Genomic DNA, 20997 nt, shown 5'->3' with positions numbered 1-20997 from the left:
TCAAGGTCACCCAACATTAAACCTGTAAGCAAGCACTCCACTCCCACTCTGCCCACCCTTGTCCTTGACCTCACCACCGAGGACAGGACTGGGGCTCCACCCGGAATGTGCGTTCTGAACCTGGAGCAGCTGTAGAGAACAACCAGTCACTGAGCCACAGGCCTGGAGCCGTGGGCACAGAGCCTGCCAGGTGTGGCTCATCCTGGTTGCCCTGTGGCACGGGCCCCTCTGCCCTCCAGCGAGCCCCCAACAGCGCTGCGTCTCTCCGGCCAGCCCCCCGGCCCCAGCCACCCACCAGACCAATACCCAGGGCCAGGGCATCCCTGCAGGAGGAAGGGATGGGCAGGTGGGTATGTTTGGGAGAAGGCATCTGGGTCCCGGGACACTCCCCACCCTAGAGTGACCTTTGCTGCGTCCCAGACCCGGCGTGGCCACTCTAGCTGTGAGATCTCTGGCAACCCCGTCCTCCCTCAGAGCTCGGCTTCCTGCCCTGCAGAGTGGGCACCGTCCGGGCCAGACGGGCAACGAGGATGGAAGCGTGGCTGGCCTGTGGTCTGTACGCCCCTTTCTACCCTTGGGGCCTTCGTAGGCAGGAGCTGCCTGCCCCTTGGCCCAGTCCTCACCCCCCTCCCCACCCCTGGAGTGAGAGTCCTGAGCTAAGGATGCCAGGAGAGCCACCCCTTGGGGACATTGGATGCCCTCCTCCATGCACTGGGCCGTGAGGCTCAGCCTGTGCCCCGCATGGCACCAAGTGCAAGTGCCTGTGAAGCAGGGAACACGTCCCTGTGGTGCATGTGTGTTCACAGCTCTTGTGCGCCGACGTGAGTGATGCCCAGCCCCATGGCGGGGGAGCCTGTATGCCCAGGGCTGTCTGTCCCCGAGCTGGTCCTCTGGGAGTGGGCAGGGCCTGGGGGGGGATACACCACCTGCCTGCACACGTCCTGGTTCTATTCTTGTTACTTATTAGCTCCTTCTTGCCTGTGCCACCCTAGGAAGTTATAGAACCTCTCCGGGCATCATGTGTCAGTTGGGGGTGCCAGTGGAGTTTCTGCCTCCTGGCATTTCACCAAAGGTTAGAGAAATAACCCAGGGAGAGCCCCAGTGGGGACTCGGCAAAGGCAGGCCTCCTAGCCACAGGGAAAGGGGGTCAGTCCCCGGCCAGGGCCCGAGTTTATATCCTGGGGGGTGCCCCCAACCTATCTGTGCACTTGCCGTGCGACCTCGAATACGTGTGGTGCCCAGTCTTTGCCCCTGGGCCCAAGCCCAACGAAGAGTTCAGGTGGCTGAGGGCACGCGAGTGTGCGCCGTGAGCTGGAGCATCCCTGAGAGGCAGGATGGGCGGGTGTCGTTCCTTGGGGCCTGGACGCTGCTCCCCATGTGAGCGAGGTCTTTCCGGCTCTGGCTTCTATCTCAGCTGCCAAAATAATTATTTTCTCTGTGTCAGCAGGTCTTGGGGCCAGCTCGCCTTTGGGAAAGGCCTGAGCCGTGGGTGGTGGGGAAGCAGGAGGCCGATTCCAGTTGCGCCCCAGCCACTGACTTGCGGTGTGACCCCGGGACAGGGCCGGTCGCTCCCCGTCTTCAGGCCTCAGAGTCTTCCTCTGAGAAATGGGAGAGTCGGAGTCCGTGAACGCCAGGGCTGTTTGTGTCCCCTTGTCAAGCGGTTTGGGGGCAGCCGGCGCCAAAGGTTCAGGGATGCCAGCCCTGGCTTCGGAGCGTGGGGCTTAGGGCCTAAGGCTCTGTGAGCCCGGGTCCCAGCCGCTGCCAGGTCACTGCGGTCTCCGCTGACCCACCCAGAAAGCTCCCTGTGTGTCGAGCGCTGCTGTGCGCTCCCTTCCACTGTCTCTACAGCTCCGTGAGGGCCCCTGGTGACCCCTGTGTTCCCATCCCACGGATGAGAAAATGGAGGCACAAAGAGCTTTAAGAAATTTGCCCAAAGCCACACACTTGGTCAGAGGGTGAAACCGGGCCTGAAGCAGCCACCGCACACTCTTGTCTTCCCAGGTGGGCCGGGTCCGGGGTCTCCCGCGACCCCTGGCCCGTGTGGGAGCCCACAGTTAATGTGGCCCGCGCGCTGCTCCGTCCTCTATCGCCCCAAGAGGCACTCAGGCCAGAGTTCCTTTTCCCATTTCTTAGAGGATGCACAGGCCCGAGGAGCGTGGCAAGTGCCTGCCGCCACCCAGCGGGGTGCCTTCGTCACTGGGAAAGCCCCAAACGGGAGGTTCTGTGGCCGGCACCCTGAGGAGCCCCCCACCCCCGGCCCGGCCTCGGGGTCTGGTCCTCCAGGATCCCTGCAGGGAGTGAGCAGAGCAGGTGGTCCCGAGGCCCTTGAGGAGCTGAGGGGCAGGACCCACCACCACCCTGTGAGGGTAGTCGTGCCCCACCAGCAGTGGGGGCAGAGGACCAGGCTGCCCGTACTTCTCCCTCCTTGTGTCATCTCCACGATCCCCGTGTACCCACAGTTCCTACCACCCTGCCTGCAGCTCCCTGTGCTACGGGCACCACCGTCTCCGGCCTGGACCCCTGGAACAGCCTCCACACTGGCCTCCCTGCCTCCTCCTGTCCCCACCAGTGGCCACAGGATCTTCTCAAACTAGAACTAGGGTCCTGGCCCTCAGCTGCCCAGGCCCCCCGTGTGGCTCCTGTCCACCTCTCAGGGATTGGCCATGCCGCCTGAGCCCCACTCACCCCACCGCTCCTTCCCTCACCCCTACCCCCACCCACTCTTGAGTCCTCCCCTGAACCAGGCTTTCTCCCCCTGTCTTCAAGTCTTCACATCTGCTGTTCCCTCGGCCTGGAATGCGGTTCCATGCATCTCGGCCTGCCTCTGTCTGGCTCATCCTTCGACTTCACTGCCCCGGAGAGGCTCCCCTGAACCTCGAGTCTATGTCGCGTGGCCCCTGTGACTCGTTCTTTCTGAAGGCAGACGCCTCTTCTAATTCTGTAGCGTAATGAGCAGAAGCCCTGCAAGCATGGGAGCCACATCCTAGTCACAGCCCAGGCTGCTCGTTCCGTGTGTCTTGAGCACATGAGTGGATGCCGAGTGCGTCTGTCTCCATGTGTCCTCAGTTGCTCCTAGAAACCCCGAGAGAGACTGTGGTCCTGTTTGACAGGTGGGGAGACCGAAAACCGGGGAGGCCAGGAGCGTATCCACAGAGCTGGGAACTGGTGGGTGTGGGGGGGTCAGGGCATCAGCATGCCCCCCTTCCTCTCCCTCCCTCCAGTTCTCCAAATGGGGATGCCTGGGTTTTTCTGGCAGTAGACTTGCCGGCGCTGGGTGGGCAGGTGGGCTGTGGCGCCTGCTAGCGAGGACTCCTCTGACCACCCCTTCCTATTGCAGCAGGATGGAACTGGAGTGAGGCGGAGGGCTGAGCGCTGCTGACCAGACGTGGGACGCTGGTGGTTCGCGGGTCACTGAGGTAGGTGTGCAGCTGGGCTGGCGGGGGAGCGTCTGCCTTCGGCTCAGGGCATGATCCCAGGGTCCTGGGATCGAGTCCCGCATCAGGCTCCCCGCATGGAGCCTGTTTCTCCCTCTGTCTGTGTCTCTGCCTCTCTCTGTGTCTCATAAATAAATAAATAAATAAAATCTTAAAAAAAAAAAAAAAAGGAAGAAGAAGGGGTTTAGCACATCCTGAGTGGGGAGCGGGTGCTGGCTGCAGCATACTGTGCCTTTGACGGGGCCCCAGTGCTCATGGGCGGCCTTGGGTGCAGCCACCCCTGCCTAGGCCTCGCCAGCTGCCCGGCCTTTCTCTAGAGTGTCTGCCAGGGTGGGAGCTGGGGGAGTGCACCCCGGGAGAGGGGCAGCTTTGGTGTCCGTCTGCACCGCTCGCTCCCGCGGCACACGGGCCCCAGATGCTGAACAACATGGTGACCACGCGGAAGAGGCCCGGGTGGGCAGAGAGGCCTGCTGGCTGGCACAGGTGTTGCGACTGCCTGCCCCCTTCCCTCCCACAGACACACTTGAGGGAACCACATGGGTCTCCGGGCTCTGGAGTCACAGTGACTGTGTCCACATCTGGGCTCTGCCCCTTGTCCATCACGACCTTGTGCAGTTTCTCTGTGCCTTGATTTACCCATCTGGGAAAGAGGGATGGGTCCACGGCGGCTGCCCTCACGGGCGCCCCGGCACAACGGGTAGCAGTGTGCACCCAGGAGGAGACATCAGCATTGCTGTCGAGGGCCCGGGGACCCTTCCTTCATTCCGTGCACCTGCGCTCCCACCGTGCCCTCCTCCCCCAGCACCCGTCAGCGCCAGCATGGTCCTCCACCGTAATGAGGGTTTGGGGCTCCCCGGGGAGCTGCTGAGAGTAGCTGCAGCCAGAAGGTCCTGAGGCTGAGCCTCTCCCAGCCCTGCCTCTGGCCTGGACAGCAGCGTGTCTCATCGCAGAGCAGCATTTCAGGGTTGATCACACTTGGCCCCGTGTCAGAGGGTGACCTGTGTAATCCCTCTTTGCTCTGCGGGCTCCCAACCCAGAGATGAGAGGCCTTCACAAAAGTGCTGACCTGGGCCAGGGGCCCTTTGTCCCAAGGCTCTGGGGCCCAGCCAGGGGAGGCAGTCTCTGCTCTGGCGTGAGACCTCGGCCAATCAGCTCCCTGCCGCCCTCGGTCCTGAGGCCCCTGGGCTTGCAGGTGCCCAGACACGGGACCCGGTGGGCCCTGGGATGCTCCACGCTTCTGTTGGGCTCTGGAACCAGGGCGCAGGGCTGCAGGAAAGCCCGGCTCCCTGCTCTTGGCTCGTGACCTTGGACTAGTCCTTTCACTCCTGTGAGACTGAGAGCCAGTGTTCTCATCTGAAAATGAGGGTAATGACACCAGCACTGCTGAGAAGGCCATTATGGGCATGCTTGGGAGCCTGAAATATTTTTAAATGTTACAGCTTAGTGAGAGTCTACTGTGTACCAGGCACTACACTCCTCAAATACACATTTCTCCCCACGGTAATCCCATGAGGAGGTGTGTTTAGTGCCTCATTCTCCAGAGGCTCAAGTGGTTAAGAGACCCATAGAGCTGTAAGTAGTGGCGTGGGGATTTGAACCGTGGAATTAAGTGGTCCGTGATGCCGTGGAGACCAGGGGCTGAGGCGCTGGCAGGCCCAAGGTGGGCGCTCGGGAAACCACCTCCCTCTCTGCCTGGTGCCCTTGCCTGGCCCCGTCAGCCCGGCTGCCCTTGGAGCCAGAGGGTGGCCCCCGAAGGCTGGCGGCCGCCCCTCCCCACGGGGCCTGCCAGCAACTTGATAAGGCCGGGGGAACCCACTGCTAATTGTGGGGTAACCTCTGAAATTCTCCTTCACGGTAGGTTCTCTTTTCGGATGTTTTTCAAGGTAATTCATTCCCTTTCCAGAAATTGCCAGTGGCAGAGCATTAGGCAGCTGGTAATTAATCATAGGAGAGGCTTGGAGTTTATTCTTTAAAAAGGGGGGGGGGGAAGAAGGAAGACTGGAAAGCCTTGATGGAAAAAGAAAAGAAAAGAAAACCGCTCCAAGGCAAGGGTGGTAATCGATACCTCAGTGTCCTAGAAACGGCCGGGGGCTGGGTGGCAGGACACGCTGCCCCTCCTGGTGCTCATGGGGGTGACAGATGGGCAGCGGGGCAGCGGCGCATGTGCGGCTCTGCCCTTCACTGGCAGCTCCCCAGGCCTCTTGGAGCCGGTTGCTGCCTCTCCCCGGACTCAGCTCTGCCACCTGTGAAATGGGCAAAGGGCAGGTGGCAGCCTAGAAGAGAGTAGTAAATGGCTCTGTTCGCCACCGCATCCTGGTGCCCGGCACAGGGCCATTGCCCGATTGCTATTTTATTAACTTGGCAAGTGAGCGAATGGACGAACGGATGGTTTTCACGGCCCTTGTTAGCTGTCGCCAGTCAAGGAGGTGGTACCGGCCACAGGGCATCGTCTCTCTAGTTCTGTTATAATTTGGAGTGACAGCCTGAGTGAGGGGCCAGCTCTGTCCACTTTGCAGACTCATGACTGAAGGACACTCTTGCCCACCAGACCCTGGCCACTCGGGTTCGGGCCCTCTCCGTAGCAACCCCGCTGTCTCTCTGACATCCTTGGGTTCAACTGTCCAAGAGTCTGAGCTGTCTGGAGATATGTATATATATATATTTTTTTTTTTGAAGTGGTCTCTGGGTAGGTAGTGAGTTTCCTGTCACCAACAGTATGCAAATGGGCTGGGGCTGCACAGGTCACTCAGGCAGCAGACTGGGCAGGGGTGGGGTGCAGGGGGCCCTCAGAGCATTCCTGAGTTTGGAGAGGGTGTGAGGTTCTCCAGGATGGACGTGGGGGCCTGGACCAGCCCATGGAGGAGCCCCTTCCCAGAGGTGCAGGAGGAGAAGGGGGGTTGCGTGCAGGGCACCTGTTCCCTCCAGGGGGAGGGGCTGGCGCTTGTGCCCAGCCTCCCTGCCTTCCACCTGGGAGCCCCTCTGCCTCCTGGGCGCGCCCATGGCCGCAGCTGCCCCGGGAGCTCCCCCTGGCATTTCTCTCTGTGCCCCAGGACCTTGTCACTTCTGCTCTCCTTACCCCGGAGACGCTCCTAGCCAGGCGTCGCCCGCAGACATCTGCTGTACGTCTGCTGTGTGTCATCGCCTGTGTCCTTGCCAGGCCCGAGCACAGCCGAGAATTCGCGGGCCTGCAACCCGCCGCCCCTCGCCCGGTTCCCCGGCTCCGGCAGCGCAGTCCCCTCCCGCCCGGCAGCACACCGTGTGTGTGGCCTGGTGGTGGGGACGGACATCGTGCTGTCCCTGGGGACCCAGCATCCAGAGCCTGACTGACCTCCCGGCTGCCCTCTGGGGGTCCCTCGGGCCCCCATCCCTGGCCGGTCTTCCCGGAGGTGCCCCACGGACTCAGCCTGGCCTCCGGGGCCACCGCCGTCTGCCCAGCCCCTCGCGTGGCCACGTCACGCACTAGCTGTCCACCGGTGCCCTGGGCTGCAGGCAGTTGCTCGGTGTCACCCCTCCCCGTCCCTGTCACGCGTCCCTGTCACCCTTGCGCCCACACGTCCTCCTGCCTCGAGAGCCCTCTGTCCTTGCTGCCGCGCGGCCTGAGCCTCAGGGAGCCTTCCTCCAGGCCCTGTTTCCTCTGCAAGGTCACACGAGGCCTCCTTCGGCCCGGGCCCCAGCAGCCCTGCTTCCCAGACGCCCTGGTCACTTCCTCCTGAACTCTGCTAAACTCGAATCCTTCCTTATGCTCTCATGATCCCAGGGTCCTGGGGTCGAGCCCCACATCGGGCCCTCTGCTCAGCGGGGAGTCTGCTTCTCTCTCTCTGCCCTTCCCCACCTGCTTGTGCACTGTCTCTTAAATACATAAATAAAAAAAAAATTTTATAGAAAAAGTCCCCTTTATGCTCTTAGACCCTTCAGAGTGCTCCCCAGACTGCCCACCACCTCAGCCTTTATTTTGCCTTGACTACCTATTGGAAGGCTAACACGGAGACCCTTTTGCACTCTTTTTTCCTTTGAAATCTGGTGTGTGTTTAGCACATGGAGCACGTGCAGACTCTGGGGTACGGTTGCCACGTGGGGTTGCCTCATTTACAGACAGGGAAACTGAGGCTAGGGAAGGAAACCTTACAGATTAGAGTTGGTGGAGTGCGCGCCTTCTGTGCAGGTGGGGCTGCCGCCGTCCTGTGGTTCACGGTAAGACTGGAGATGTGCCGCACCGGTCGTCGCTGTAAACTGAGGCAGGCGGGACTGTGGCCAGTCCCTGGGCAGCCGCACCTCAGGAGGAACAGAGGGAACACGTTGTGAAGGCTTCAGTGCCCTTCACACAGGGTTCTGGTGCTCCTGGGGCTTCCCTCCCTAACCCCCAAACAGCCCTAGACCAAGGGGACCACGGGGCCACGGGCCGTGCCCCATGGGGGTCAGTACGGCCCCTCATCCCTGCAGATACAGCATGCAGCCCGGAACATGGGGGCCCCAGGGGTTAGAGCACCCAGCTCCTCCCAGGGAGGGAGGATGTCCCGTCCTCCACTCCCTCCTGCACTACCCAGGACGCAGCCTGAGCTGCAGAGGTGCCCCCTGGGAACCCAGATTCCCCCAGGTGGGGAGATGCCTGGTGCAGGGCTAGCCTAGGAGCAGGAGAGAGAGGAGGGAACCGTCTCCTCCAGAGCCTGGCCCTGCCCCGCCAGCTGGGAGGGGCCTCGCCGGAGTGCACCAGCCACGGAGCAGCCCCCCTCCAGAGCCCTCTGCCCTCGGGAGCCAGTCTCCCCTCCGGCTGCACTTTGCTGCTTGCTGTGTAGACAGTGGGACTGCTGTGTAGATGGTTTGCTTCCATTCAGGCCTCGTGGCAGGAAGTCTTGGAAGGTTTAGGTGCTGGGCTTGTCCTCCCCGCACTGCCCCTCAGAGGGGCCACCTCCTCCTCCCCGCTGGGGGGCCGCAGAGTTAGCCCCGTGAGACGACGGCCCCCTCCGTTAGCCCCACACACCCATGGCTTCTCCTGGTCTCTGCTCCTGCAAGCCAGCCACCTGCTGTCTCTCCTGCTGGACCGGAAGCCCCTCGAAGGCTCAGGGCAGACTGCACCATGTCCCGGGCCCAGTCCCTGGAACGTCTGTGCCCTTGGCTCCCTCTGGGGGTGGCAGGGGGGGTTCGTCTGGTATGCCAGTCCTTAATGCACAGGCCAGGCCATGTTAGGAAGGATCCTGAGGCTGTGCGCGGGCTCTGCGGAGCATGTGTCGTGTGCTGCCCAGTGCAGGTTGGTCCTTTCAGCCCCAGCTCCTGGGCGTCCGTCCACTTGTCCGGTGTCTCAGTTCCAGGCTGCGGCCGGTGCAGGTCCAGGGAGGAGATGGTGACCTCAGTGTGGTCCTGCGGGTGTCGATCTGCTGAGGCTACTGGGCAGACTGTCCCAGGAACCTTCCAGAGCGCCGGGATTATGGGGCTGCTTAACTCCCGGAGAGCTGACTGGGGAGCCCCAGCCGCACGCCCCCTCCCCACTCTGGCTGGTATCTGTGAATGCTTTTCCCTCACATCTGTCTTTCTATTAAGTGCTTCTCACCCTGCCTCGGTTCCGGTTTGGGAAGCAGCACATCTTGCCTCACAGCTGCCTGGGACCCTCTGCTGCTTCCCCGAGGCTCTTTGGGGGCCTCTTCTGGAGCCACTGGGAGCATCTCTGCTTCATAACCCCCGCGGAATGCACCTGGGCTGCCCCGTCTTCTGGCCCACACTCTGGGGGGGCTGGTGGGACAGCTCTCACTGGGTGTCCCCTGCTGGGCTCTCTCAGCCCCACAGACCAGCCCCAGGCCCCCACCCTTGTCACCTCCTGGGGAGCCAGCCCCCCGCACCCCCACCATCTCTGTCCCTGACAAACGCCCTCTCCACCGAGGCTCCCAGCCACCCTCTACCCAGCAGCTCCAGGGTGGCCAAGCGTTGAGCCAAGAGGACTTTGATGAGTTAAACCTGTAAATAATCCAAAACATTTTCCTGTATGTGTGGAAGAAACACAGTAAAAACCCTTGCAGCCTTTAGCCAGCTTAGCCAGTCCCCAGTCACAGCTCCAGGAGGGCTGGTCAGGATCACCCCATGCGTGCCAGGGGCTCCTCTAGCTGCTGCTTGCACACCTCCACTGCTGGAGAGCTCACCACCTCACATCAGGGTTTGCTTATGCATGTAAATTTTGGTGTGGTAAGGGATGCAGTATGCGGGTGATTGAAGCATGGGTTTCAGGAACAGATGGTTCTGGATTCGAGACCTTGCTCTGCCACCTACCAACTAAGTGAGTCTGGATAAGTTATTACACATCCGATACCCTCTGATAGGCTATAGGTGAGGAGAATCTACACATGGGGAGAAGCCTGCTTGCAAGGGGTGCTGTGGGGCAGATACGTGGTCATAGCTGTGGCACCAGTCTTCTCCAGTAACGGACGATGGATGCCCTCAGGGAGCTGCCTCCCGCCCCTTGGCGCTGAACATCAAGTCCAGTACCCACGTCCTTCCCTCCCCAGAGACACTGGCCTCCCAGGCCTCTGGGAGCTCTCCAGTGGAAACTTGCAGGATGGCACTTGAAGATGGAGACACAGAACTTCCCCAAAGTGCCAACACACATGGGTCACTGGGGACACTTGTTCAAATGCAGATTCTCAGGCTCTCTCTTGAAGTCCCATTCTGTGAGTCTGAGACCTAGGGCTCTGAATTTTTAACCAGTGCCCCCTTTAATGCCTATCGTCAGGTCAGCATGGGACGGACTGAAGCCTCCAAAGGGGAGCTGGCCTAGAGGTCGGGCCCTGGACAGTGTCCTAGCCTCACTGGTTCAACTGGGACACACCTGTCCCTCCCGGTGGCTGAGCTTTCTCATGAGTACACCAGGGGTTTCGGTGATCTGTAAGGGCTCCTCTTGTTCTTCTAAGTCTATGCTCATCAGAAGGACATTCCCTGGGGTCCTCTCTGTCAGGATCCCTGAGGCAGACCTCTGTGTTCCTGCCCCATTCCCTCTGGCCACAGAGGACTCGGGTCATCAGCTGCCTGCCAGCCCCAGGACCCCAGGGACAGAAAAGCTGTTCCCTGGGCACAATGTGCCACTTAGCGGTGCTTCCCCTGAGCCTTCCAGGAGGCCTTTAGATGAGCAGGCATCTGCCAAGTCCACTCAGGTCTGAAATCTCTTCTGCAGGCTGAGAAGGACCACTAACCTAGAGCCGGCCGGGGGAGGCAGGGGCCGGCAGGGTCATCTGGCTCCTCTGAGGGGCCTTGTAGCTTTATTAGTTAGCATACCTGGGAGCCTGGAACACCAGACCTGGAGGGTGCCTTGAAGAGCCCCTTCCTTTTATAGATGGGGAAACCGAGGCTCTGGGTAGAAATGACTTGCTGGGTCACCCAGAGAAACGTGAGGAGCAGTGCCGGAACCCAGGCCTGTTGGCTTACAGTCTAGTCTCTGGACAGTGCCTGGCCACCCAGCACACCCCTCCTTGGGCCATCTGTCTGGGATGGAGAGCCCCGTCGGGCCTCTGCGGCCCCTGGGAAGAAATGGGGCCATGTCAGGACGGGGACCACAGGCTTGCCTGCTCCTGAGCACTGGGCCCTTCTTTGACCTGCCCCGTCAGCCTTAATCAACAGCCCCTGCTCACCTCCCGGGCCTCCCACCCCGGCCAGGACAGCCCCCCATGGAAAGTTTCCAGGAATATCCACGCTGAGGGCAACATGATCCAGAAATGAAAAAGGCTCTTGTTCCCTGGCTCCCTCCCATTTTCCACTCTCTGGTGCTCAAGGGAGTTAATAAGCAGAGGTGAAGACGCCGGCCCTGTCCTAATGAGACCTTGTTTGAGGCGGCTGGAGCCCAGCAGGTGACAGAGGAGGAATTATTCACCATTGGGATGATGTCAGGGCCTGGGGCGCAGAGTGCAGGCTGTGCTGTCACTCGGATGAGGGACCAGGGCCCCTCTGACCACTGGCATGCAGCTCGCACAGCCAGCCCTGGGTGTGGGCCGGGGTGGGCGGCTCAGTCTCCATCCTGGGCCGAAGCCCAACCAACCGGTCCCTCGGTTCACACCGGGCACCTTGTACAGGACCCACCTCGAGGCCTTTGCGTAAGCCAGCCCCACCTCCCCACACTCTCCATCTGTAGTCAGTAAGGCAGCAGTATTTAGTAAGGACCTACTGTTTGCATGGATCTGTGCTCCGCTCTTGGGGAGGTACGGCCACAGGAGACCCAATGGCAGCCCTCAGGTTGGCACAGTCCAGGCCAAGGTTCGCCTGCAGAGAAGAGAATTAGTCATATGCTGTGCCCTGGGGGCCAGGAAGGTGTTGAGATCCAGGCGAAGGAGCCCTGGGGAAGTGTGGGATATGGGAGGCTTCCTGGAGGAGGCTGGTTAGAGCCGATTGACAGACATTCAAAGAATTTTGAGGATTTCAGGTGGGGCTGAAGGTGAGACAGGATGAGCACAGCCTCAGGTCAGGATTCAGCCCCGACCAGGAGCCTGGATAAGCGCGTGCTTGTGCATGTGGGTGTACATGGAGCATGAGCTTGTGCTTGGGGGTGGGTGGGGGCTGGCGAGGTGGCGGCCGGGGCGATGGCATTTGTACCAGAGCAACAGTGGCCACACGCCTGGGCCCCGACCTGTGGCGGGGAACAGCAGGGAGGCCGCGGGACGGAGGAGGTGCTCGGGGCCTGCAGATTGAACCGAGGGTACGTGGCCTTCGCTTGGCTTTGTGATGAGTGAGAACCCAGGTCACAGCAGAGACGGGAGATGGGGGCAAGGCCGGGTCAGGGGCAGAGCCCAGAGAGCCCAGAGTACCTCTTCAGAAGCCGGGGTAGGTGATGCCCGCCAGGGGCACAAGGTGAGCAAAGACGCCCGGGCCCAGCTGCCGAGCAGTGGGAGGTTCATACAGGCATTCGGACCACCCCAGACAGACCCACCCCCTCTAGGACCTCTGGGACCAGATCCTGGAAAACCTGTGCCCGTCACGCATCTGTCACTAGAAGGCAGAGAACAGGGAGCCCCGGGGCCTCTGTCAGTCCTGATGATAAAAGCAGGAACACCACCAGCAAGCAGGGAGAGCAGCGTCTCCCTGCGTCCTGACCCCTTTGCAATCCGGGGGCCAGCATCATCTCCACGTAATGGAAGAGGGACACTGAGCCAGGGGGTTAAGAACACAAAGCCTCCAGGGGGCAAGGCCAGGCTGGGAACTCGCTCTGTCTCCTGTAGGGTCGTCCCACCCAGCCCTTACTGCAGACTTGGGGAGCATCTTCCTGACACAAACTCTGAGAAATCATTTGAAATCCTGTTACCGATCAGTACACGGGTCCTTCTGGTGACTTCCCAGCTCTGTGGGAGGCGGAATGCCCAGTGGTTAGAGAATGGGCCCTTCCCCCAGATGGGTCTTCTGTAATGCACGTGAATTATCTGGCAGCCTTTGGGGCCTGGCAGTTTGATAATTCAGGTGTTTATATGGTAATGACTGCGTGGCCAGGCCTGAGAGGAGGCAGTGAGTCAGACGACAGATTCAACAGGAATTACAGGCACTTAATCTCAGGGCACCGTGACTTTTCTAAGAAATCTGCTGTTCTGCACGAAGCATGAGCTGGCCGGGGATACCTGGGTCCCCACCACCTGGGGCTGGTGCACGGTTCCCTGGGGCCGGGCCATGCCGGACCCTCTTGGCCCTGTCAGTGGGGCGTTGGCTGCAGAGTTTCTGGGTGGTGCAGGAGCTTGGTGGCTGTGGGTGCAGAAGAGGATGTGAAGGGTCAGGGAACAGCCTGCGTGTCCCAGTTGCCAGCAAATCCCTCAGGCCCCGAGGATAACCTGCTGCTTTTTTAGGGGTTTAGGGGAAGGGCCTTCTGGAGAGTCATAGGAAGAATTTTAAGAATAGGCCTCGACCTGGGCAGCCCGGGTGGCTTAGCAGTTTAGCGCCGCCTGCAGCCCAGGGCGTGATCCTGGAGACCCGGGATCGAGTCCCATGTTGGGCTCCCTGCAGGGAACCTGGTTCTCCCTCTGCCTCTTTCTCTGTGTCTCTCATGAATAAATAAATAAATCTTAAAAAAAAAAAAAAAAGAATAGGCCTCGACCAGCAAACAGAGAGAGAAGTGACTTGCCCAGGGTCACGTGGCCAGGATTTAAGACCCGGCCCTGGCTGTTAATCACGGTGATATTGTTATGTGTGTGTGTTTTGAGGGAGTCTGGACGATAGTTGTGTCGGTTAGTACTTGTCCCGTATACTTCATACACATCTAATTTAATTTTCATAAGCCCTATTTAACAAATGAGTAAACTACAGGACAGAGCAGTTAAGTTATGTGGTCACAGAGCCCTTGGGAGATGGGGTCAGAACTTGAACCCAGCTCCATCTGACTTCCAAGCCTGTGCCCAGCCAGACCCACGGCACAGAGCACCTGCTCTGGGCGTTGCCAGGGGAGAGCCCCTGCCAAACAGGAAGATCAGAGGTGGCTTCCTGGAGGTAGTTTGGGTTTGCCTCCAGAAAACCAGAGATCTTGAACCTTCGGGTCCCCAGCTACGAAAGGCCTGGTCACCTGACCTCCCTGAGGCTCTTCCCCTTGGTCACAAAATGAAAAAGAAAAGGGCCCCCTCGCCGGGGCCGGGAGGACAAGGCAGGTGGTGGGCGTGTTCCCCAGGTTCTGCTCGGGGAGCTGAGTGGCCGAGGTAGCCAGGGTGAGGCCTGCCCAGATCGGGGCCCAGAGCCCGCGTCGCCTCAGACGGCTGTCACAGCCAGGGCGGCTCGGCCTCAGGATGCACCCGGGAGGGCCAGCAGGGAAAGGCCAAGGCAGAGCGGTGAACCGCGTGAGTGGAGACCAAGGGCACGGCCAGCCCCCAGCACCCAGGTGTCCGCTGCCAAGGGGTGGGTGGCAGCAGGGGCCTGCGACGAGGCCTGGTGGCTCATGCTCTTTGTCGAGCAGCAAGGAGCCAACACAGCCAGTGACCTATAGAAGGACCCGAGGTGTCACTTCTCACTGAGCTGGCATTGAAATGCAGCCTATCAGGGTCCCGAGAGGGAACGTGGTCAGAGAGTGGCTCTGCCCCTACCCTGGGGGCTGGTGGGAAAAGGGTGCTCATGTCAGGGAGCCCCTGTGGCAGCTGAGACGTCCTTCCTTTGGCGTGTCGGGCCTTCCAGTGCAAGGCCAGTGGGCGTGGGGATTGGAAGAGGCCAGCGAGTCCATTCAGAAACGGGGCCGGGGTGGAGAGGTGTACCCACACGGGGCACCGGCTAAATGTGACATTCCAGGGACATGGGGTGTTAGGGGCTGGGGACGCTGAAGAGCCAGCAGATCCCATGTCCTCTATGCAGGGGACACCTAGGCCCAGAGACAGGAAGGGGCTTGTTCAAAGGGACCCGGCTCATCACAGGTGGATGCGGCCACTTCCTTGCACTCCTGCCCTCCCTGGGGTGGGGCCGGGGGGGGACTTGCCACCCCAGGCCACCCCCTGAGCACAAGCTGGAGGCCAGGCTGGAAAGGAGAAGGGACAGCGAGCTTCACCCGCGGCACCTTGCTAAGCCGCGGAGGGCTCACTTGCTCCGTCTCCTGTCCTCCCCGTGTGGTCCTCCCTGTCATGCTCCTCCTTTCACTCCCTGTGGCTCCTTCACGCACCCATTTTTGTCTGTCTCCTTCCTTGGCTCTCTTGTGTTTTGCCCAGCCAGCAGGAGGGCAGCCTGGAGCTCCACCCCGAGCACCCACCCCCGGGGCAGCCTCGGCGCTCTGTGAGCCGAGAAGCTTCTGTGTCCGTGTCTGCAGCGGGCCTCCCCGGGCCAGCTCACAGGACTCCTGGGAGCCAGTGCGAGAGCCAGTGCGAGCCTGGCCGTCACTCGCCTGGAAAGTGGCTCCCGTTTAGGAACAGGAATGCCCTGGATAGGAAGAAGAAGGGAGGGGACGGTCGGTGAAAAAAACAAACAAGCAAGGGATTATGATCCCTGAAAATGTGCTCTTTGTCTAATGCTGGAATGTGCCCAGGGAGTCAGCAACGGGGCACGGGGAGGGCGGGCGCTGTGCCGAAGGGGCGCGGGTGGAAGCCACGGTGGAGCAGTGGGTGGGGTGCTGCCCTGGGCCCCGTTGGGGATGTGTGTCCTCTTCCCCTAGAAGCCTCATAAGTACGTGGCCAATGAGAAGAGCTGCTGGGTCTCTCCAAACCCCCGTGTGAGCAGAGCCTCCTGCCCTACCAGCATCCCCACCAGTCATGCGGCAGACCTTTATTTAGCACCACCTGTGTACCAGCCCTCTTCTGCAAGTTTGGGAAACGTCAGTGAGCAAGAGACCAGGCCCCTGCCCTCATGGAGGCGACATTCTAGCGGGGGGGGGGGGGGGTAGGGTGAAGAGCCTAGATGTTTTGAGCTACAAGGCCCTCGGGGACAGTCCCACTGCCCGTTGGTGCAACAGGCAACGGGTGGTGGTCTGCAAGGGCCTCCTGTGCGCCAGGGCACAGCCTCCCGCCCGTCAGTGCAGCCCAAGGCTTTTGGTGCACATGGGCTGAAGGCCCAGAAGCTTCTGGAGAGATGTGGGGCCCACGGGACCGGTGTGTGTGTGTGTGTGGGGGGTGCTTTCAGCCAGCCTGGGCTAGCGCAGCTTCCATCAGCGAAGAACAGAGCTGAGAGCGGCCCTGGGAGTGGGTGCAGAAGGGGGCTCGGCGGGGCAGCACGAGGCTCCCAGCTCCGGGGGTGCCCACTGGCTGACCCTGGAGAGGGTCCCAAACCCCGGTGTGCCTCAGTGTCCTCATCTGCAGCACACGATGCTCAGACAGCTCACCTGGGCTCATTCCAGGCTGAAATGTGGTCACAGTGCCCAGCTTGGAGGCACATGGTAGGGTCACCTGTCGGTACCAGCCCTGGGTGGGGGGCACGCAGGCTCCCTTGGCTGGGGGACTCAGTTGGGAATCTGCCAGTCTGGTTAGTGGTCGTTCTTTCTTCGCCATAACCTGGTGGCATCGGGGCGCCTCTTCTCCCTGGGGGCCTGTTCCCCGCTCCAGGGAGCGGGGTGCGCCGACGTGGGGGCCAGGAAACCAGGGAAGGTGGTTTGGGGAGTGGGGGCACCGGGTGCGTTGGCTGCTAACCGAGCCCTGCCAGCTGGCAGGCACGTGCGGCCAGAGCTGTTCCGGGGTAAGGCCCGACGGAGATCCCTGGGGGCCCTGGGGGGCCGTGGAGCTCCCCCGGGCCTGCCAGGGCTTCCCGAGTGCCGCGAGGCCCGGGATTTCTCTCCCCACAGCCAGCAGCGGCCGAGCGCGGCTGCTCCCAGCGCCTGGCAGGGACCCGTAAATTGAAAACATGATGTTTCCTGTCAGAGGCCAGCGCGGGGCTGGACTCGGTGTGGCCTTGGAAAGCTGGCCTCGCTCTCAGGAAGCCCTGCTCCCCACAGCACCGCCACAAAAACAGTGGAAAAGTGAAACCTTTTCAAGTCTGTGTTTCCACTGTAAACAGGGGATGAAAGCTGGCCCCTGGCCTCCTGGCGCTGCTCAGCCTTCCTCTGCCCGCGCCAGCCTGCGCAGTCTTTGGAGGCACCTCAGCTGCCCCCTGGGCCCCAGACAGCGCCCCCCCCCGCCCCAATCAGAAAAGCCCAGGCCCCCTGACCATGAGGGCTTCCAAGTGTAGGTCAAGCCTCAGGCCTCATTATCTGTCTCGTGAGGTGAGAAGGAAGAGGGGAGGACACCAGGGCGCAGAGAGGGACAGGACGCGCCCAAAGACACACAGCGACATGGGGGCAGCCCTGGCCCCTCCTTCCTGCCCGTGGTGATGCTCCAGGGCCTACAGGCCCCGGTGGGAGGCTCCGGTGGGTGGGCTCCGTGCCTGCATACAGCTGGCGCCCACTGCAGCCAGGGCTCCTTTGCCTGGGTCCTGCAGACGAAGAGCCTCGCACGAGTCGCGTTTAGTGGGCTTAGTGGCTTATTTCAACTCTAAGAACGTCCTTTACTCCGTATCGTAAATGTAAATGCACTCTTGTTGCAGGATGTCTGGAAGTCCCGTAAAAGTTGAAAGAAGAAAAATAAAACCCGTCCGTAATCCTCCCACCTACCGGCCATCCCGATCGGCATTCTGGTGTATTTCTTTCTGGTCACTTTATAATTTCCTTTCCTTCTCTTTGGGACTTCTATCATGAGCAGGTTTCAGGGTGACTCAGTGTTCCTAGAAAATGTGATTCTTAATGGCCCTGTGGAAGGACCTGGAACAGGGCTCAGGCCGTCTCCCCACCACCCCCCCCCCGCCCCGGGTCGGCTTGGCCCCCTGGCCGGGGTGGGGCATTGGGTGGGGATGGGGTGGGGAGAGACCCCTACCCTGGAGTTCCTGCTGAAGGCGCCCTGGCCTGGACCCCAGACTGGAGAACACGAGTGGCTCTGATTTCCCTTGTGACCTCTGGCCTGTCTGATCGGCCTCCCCACCTGTGAATGGGCGAGCGGGGCCCCACGAGTCCTCGGGGCTCATCAGCCTGCCTCAGAGCCAGCTGCCTGCAGGCAGACGTGCCTCCCTTTGGTCCGTCCAGCACTGGGTGCCTACTGTATGCAGGTGTTGGCGCATCAACTTGACGAGAGGCCCCTGTTCCTAGCCCTGTCCTCCCCACAGTCGTGCCTCCCACACTCCTGCCCCTGCTAACCCTCCGGCTCCCCAGGCCCTCCTCCTCACCAACCCCTCACCAGGCAGCCAGCTGGGCGGGGGCGGCAGGGGTCCCAGGGGGAGCCATCTCCGGCCCCCTCCATCCGCCAACGTCCTTGGTGGCCCTTAGACAGCTTTATGGAGGACGGATGGAGGCTGTCTCCCTCCTGGCAGGTTTATTTCTTCATTTTTCAAGCCTTGCTCTGATTTTTCCATGTCGGCTTCCCTGGTCTCCTCTCCCCCTCCCTCTGCATGCTTCCCCTCCCTCCCCCTCCAATCTGTCAGCCCAGCCAGGAGAGAGGGCCACTGGCCTCCAAGGTGATTGAATTATTGGGGGTGGGGGGGAGACAGGCCAGGGTTTTCTGCGTGAGTGCTTTTGGCTTCCTGCCCTTGGAGAGGGGCTGGAGGAGGGGGTACGACTGGCGGCGACCATGGGCCGTGGGTTTCCCAGACGGCCCTGCTCTCTCCTGTCTGGGCCCCAAATGAGCTCTGCCACCGATGGTGTGGGCTGCCCAAAGGCCACTGCCCCTCTGCCCAGCCTGGCCCTGCTCAGGGCTCAGTTTCACCCCCAACTGGATGGGCAGGTCTCTATCCAGGAGAAAAGGGGAAGGAGAGGTGTTAGGGCAGCCTCGAGCCCTGACTCACACAGGGAACCTCTCACCCGTTGCTGGCGGTGCCGCGGGCCTGGGACCCGGGGCGAGAAAGAGAAGGAGGTTGACACATAAAGCGCCTACTGTGCGCATGACTTCATGAAAACCTCCCTTTGCATAGTAGCTCAGAGATGGGTGGCAACAGGTCAGGGTTCCTGGCCTTGTTCTTGCGGCTGAGAAAGGTGCCTGAGAAACTCCTCCTGCTGGCCCCTCGGCTCCTAGGCAACCAGAGGGGTCTGGCTGGGTCTCTTCAGGTTCTCCAGGGAAAGCAGAAAGCCAGACACTCAAAAGGGGACCCCGTAACTGCTTGGTAGACTTCTTCCACTGGAGCGAGAGCAGAGAGGCGAAGTCACTAGCCCCAGGTCACACAGCTCGAATCAGGGCCCGCTTTGCCTGTCTCCAAGCCGTCCCTCCCGGTCTGGGTGTCGCCAGAGGAGGCTGCCGTTCCGGCTGGCATCGTCCAACCTCAGGGCTGCCCGGGGTCCCACCCCCTTCCCGCTGGTGTCCGTGCCCGCATCAGGCCGCACACTCTCGCTCTGTCCTGGCTGCCGCTGCCGTTGCCCAAAGGAAGGGCCCGGAGGGAAGCCCCCTCCCCCGCTCTGCTCCGGCTCATGGAAATGAAAAACACATTGGCTTCATTATCCCGGACTGAATGAGCAGGGTTGCCATGGCGACAGCCATCTCGGCCCGCGAGGGGGCAGGGAAGGGGCTGGCAAGGCCCTGGCAAGTGGGGACCGGGCTACAGGTGAGCAGGTGCCCCAGGCGGGCATGCAGTAGGAGGAAGTGCTCCTGTGCCACCCACCCCTGCGCCGGGCCCCTGGCTTCCGAGCCCCGCCTGCGGGCGGAGAGGGGCAGGCAGGCCCCATCCTCCACTGACCGGCCCCTCACCCACCTGCACCGCGGCCTGTCCTCTGTCCCCTTCCAGGAGGATTTTGCTGAGGGTGAAGGTGGGCTTGTGCCTTACACCATCCTAGAGGCCAAGAATGAGGGAGGAGGCGGGAGGTGGGGGGCCAGATGAAGGAACAGGGCCCCCCCACTCCCCTCCCAGAGATCAGTCCTGGGACTGACTCCACAGGCCTCCCCAGGGGCCAGGGCTGAAGATGCATAAGGGTGCCAGGCTGTGCACACCTCAGCACTGCAGTGTGACTGGGCCCATCCTGCTGAACCGGTCCTTGAGCGTAACCCCCCAACAAGAGGATGGGTCATCAAATAACCAGCAGGGAAATAGGCTCAATGGCGGTTGTGGGGATGCCAGCAGGGCGTCCTGGTCCAGCACAGCCTGTGCCTGTGGAGGAAGGTCCCTTGCCGCCAGGCCTGGGCTGGGCTGTCCCCATGACCCAGACCCTGGCCAGAGCCAGGCGCCCTGATACCCATATGGGCTCACCTCTTCCCAGAGCCTGTCACCCCAGGGCCTGAGGCTGAGAGCAGCACCCCCTCGGTAGGCCCAGGTCCTACCTCCGATGTGCTCGGGCTGGTCCAGGGGAGACAGACTGTACCTCCTTTCTCCTCTGGCTCCCTGATGGCATGGGGGCCCAAGCTGGCCCCCTGGAGGATCCCCAAGCAAACACTGCGGCCTGTCTTAGAGCAGATTGTCTCGGCTGGCCCCTCCTGGTGATCCACAGGCACTCAGGAGCATCGAGTGCCCACTAGGGACTTCCCTTTTAGACAACACTGGTCAGAGAAACCCCACACTGACTCCAATCCCAATTTCACCCTGGCCCCGAACCCTGACTTCAGACTGAGCCTCCAGCCCAGCCTTCTGGCCCAGCCACCTGGGCACACTCCCACCTGTGCCGAGTCCAGCCTCTGTTCCAGCTGTTCTGTTGGCCTCGCCAGGTCTGGCCGCCTCCTGCTTCCTATTTTAGAAGAGGAACCCCCTGCTGCGAGAGGGCACATGACTAGTCCAAGGGCACAGAGACTCCGGGCACCACGGCCTGGGGTGGGATTTCTCTTTCCCAAGAGACAGATCCTTTCATTCCCCGATGACATGGGTCAGGGCTCCACATGGCCCTAGACCGAGAACCTGGCAACTCCAGGGGCTGGGGACAGGCTCTGTGCCAGAGCAGGTTTGGAGAGGAGGCAGAAAAGATTTTAGCTCCTTGACAGCTGTTCTTGGTGGAGGGGGCCCGACCCCAGCCTTGCTGACCGCGCCTTAGCAAGCGGACATGGGGCTGCGGCCCCTCCTGCGGTGGGCCGTGTGCCTCGGAGGAGACAGGTGATGAGCAGCCAAGCTCGGCAGATGTGGTCGGGGTGTCCATGGCACGGCCGTAGCCTTGCCTCCCTGCCAAATGGAGGTCGGTGCCGGGGGGAAGGCAGCGCCTGCAGGAGGAACCCCAGCGCCTCCCTGG

The 20997-nt window shown here is 61.4% G+C and overlaps 1 protein-coding gene across 3 annotated transcripts in view; it reads left to right on the top strand.

The window, feature by feature from the left end:
• The window catches only part of ZMIZ1 (zinc finger MIZ-type containing 1), a 230008-nt gene that overhangs the window by 83597 nt on the left and 125414 nt on the right, over positions 1 to 20997 (top strand). For 2 of the 3 annotated variants that reach the window (XM_055325671.1, XM_055325668.1), the window contains exon 4: positions 3338 to 3416. The gene's annotated coding sequence lies outside the window, so the exon portion shown is untranslated. The remainder of the gene's footprint in view (positions 1 to 3337; positions 3417 to 20997) is intronic. The other variant, XM_055325669.1, reaches the window with a different exon arrangement.

This window comes from Nyctereutes procyonoides, unplaced genomic scaffold, assembly GCF_905146905.1.
Source record: "Nyctereutes procyonoides isolate TBG_1078 unplaced genomic scaffold, NYPRO_anot_genome, whole genome shotgun sequence".
Taxonomy (NCBI): domain Eukaryota; kingdom Metazoa; phylum Chordata; class Mammalia; order Carnivora; family Canidae; genus Nyctereutes; species Nyctereutes procyonoides.
The sequence above is the reverse complement of the archived record's forward strand: the minus strand, read 5'-3'. Positions and strand labels throughout refer to the sequence as shown.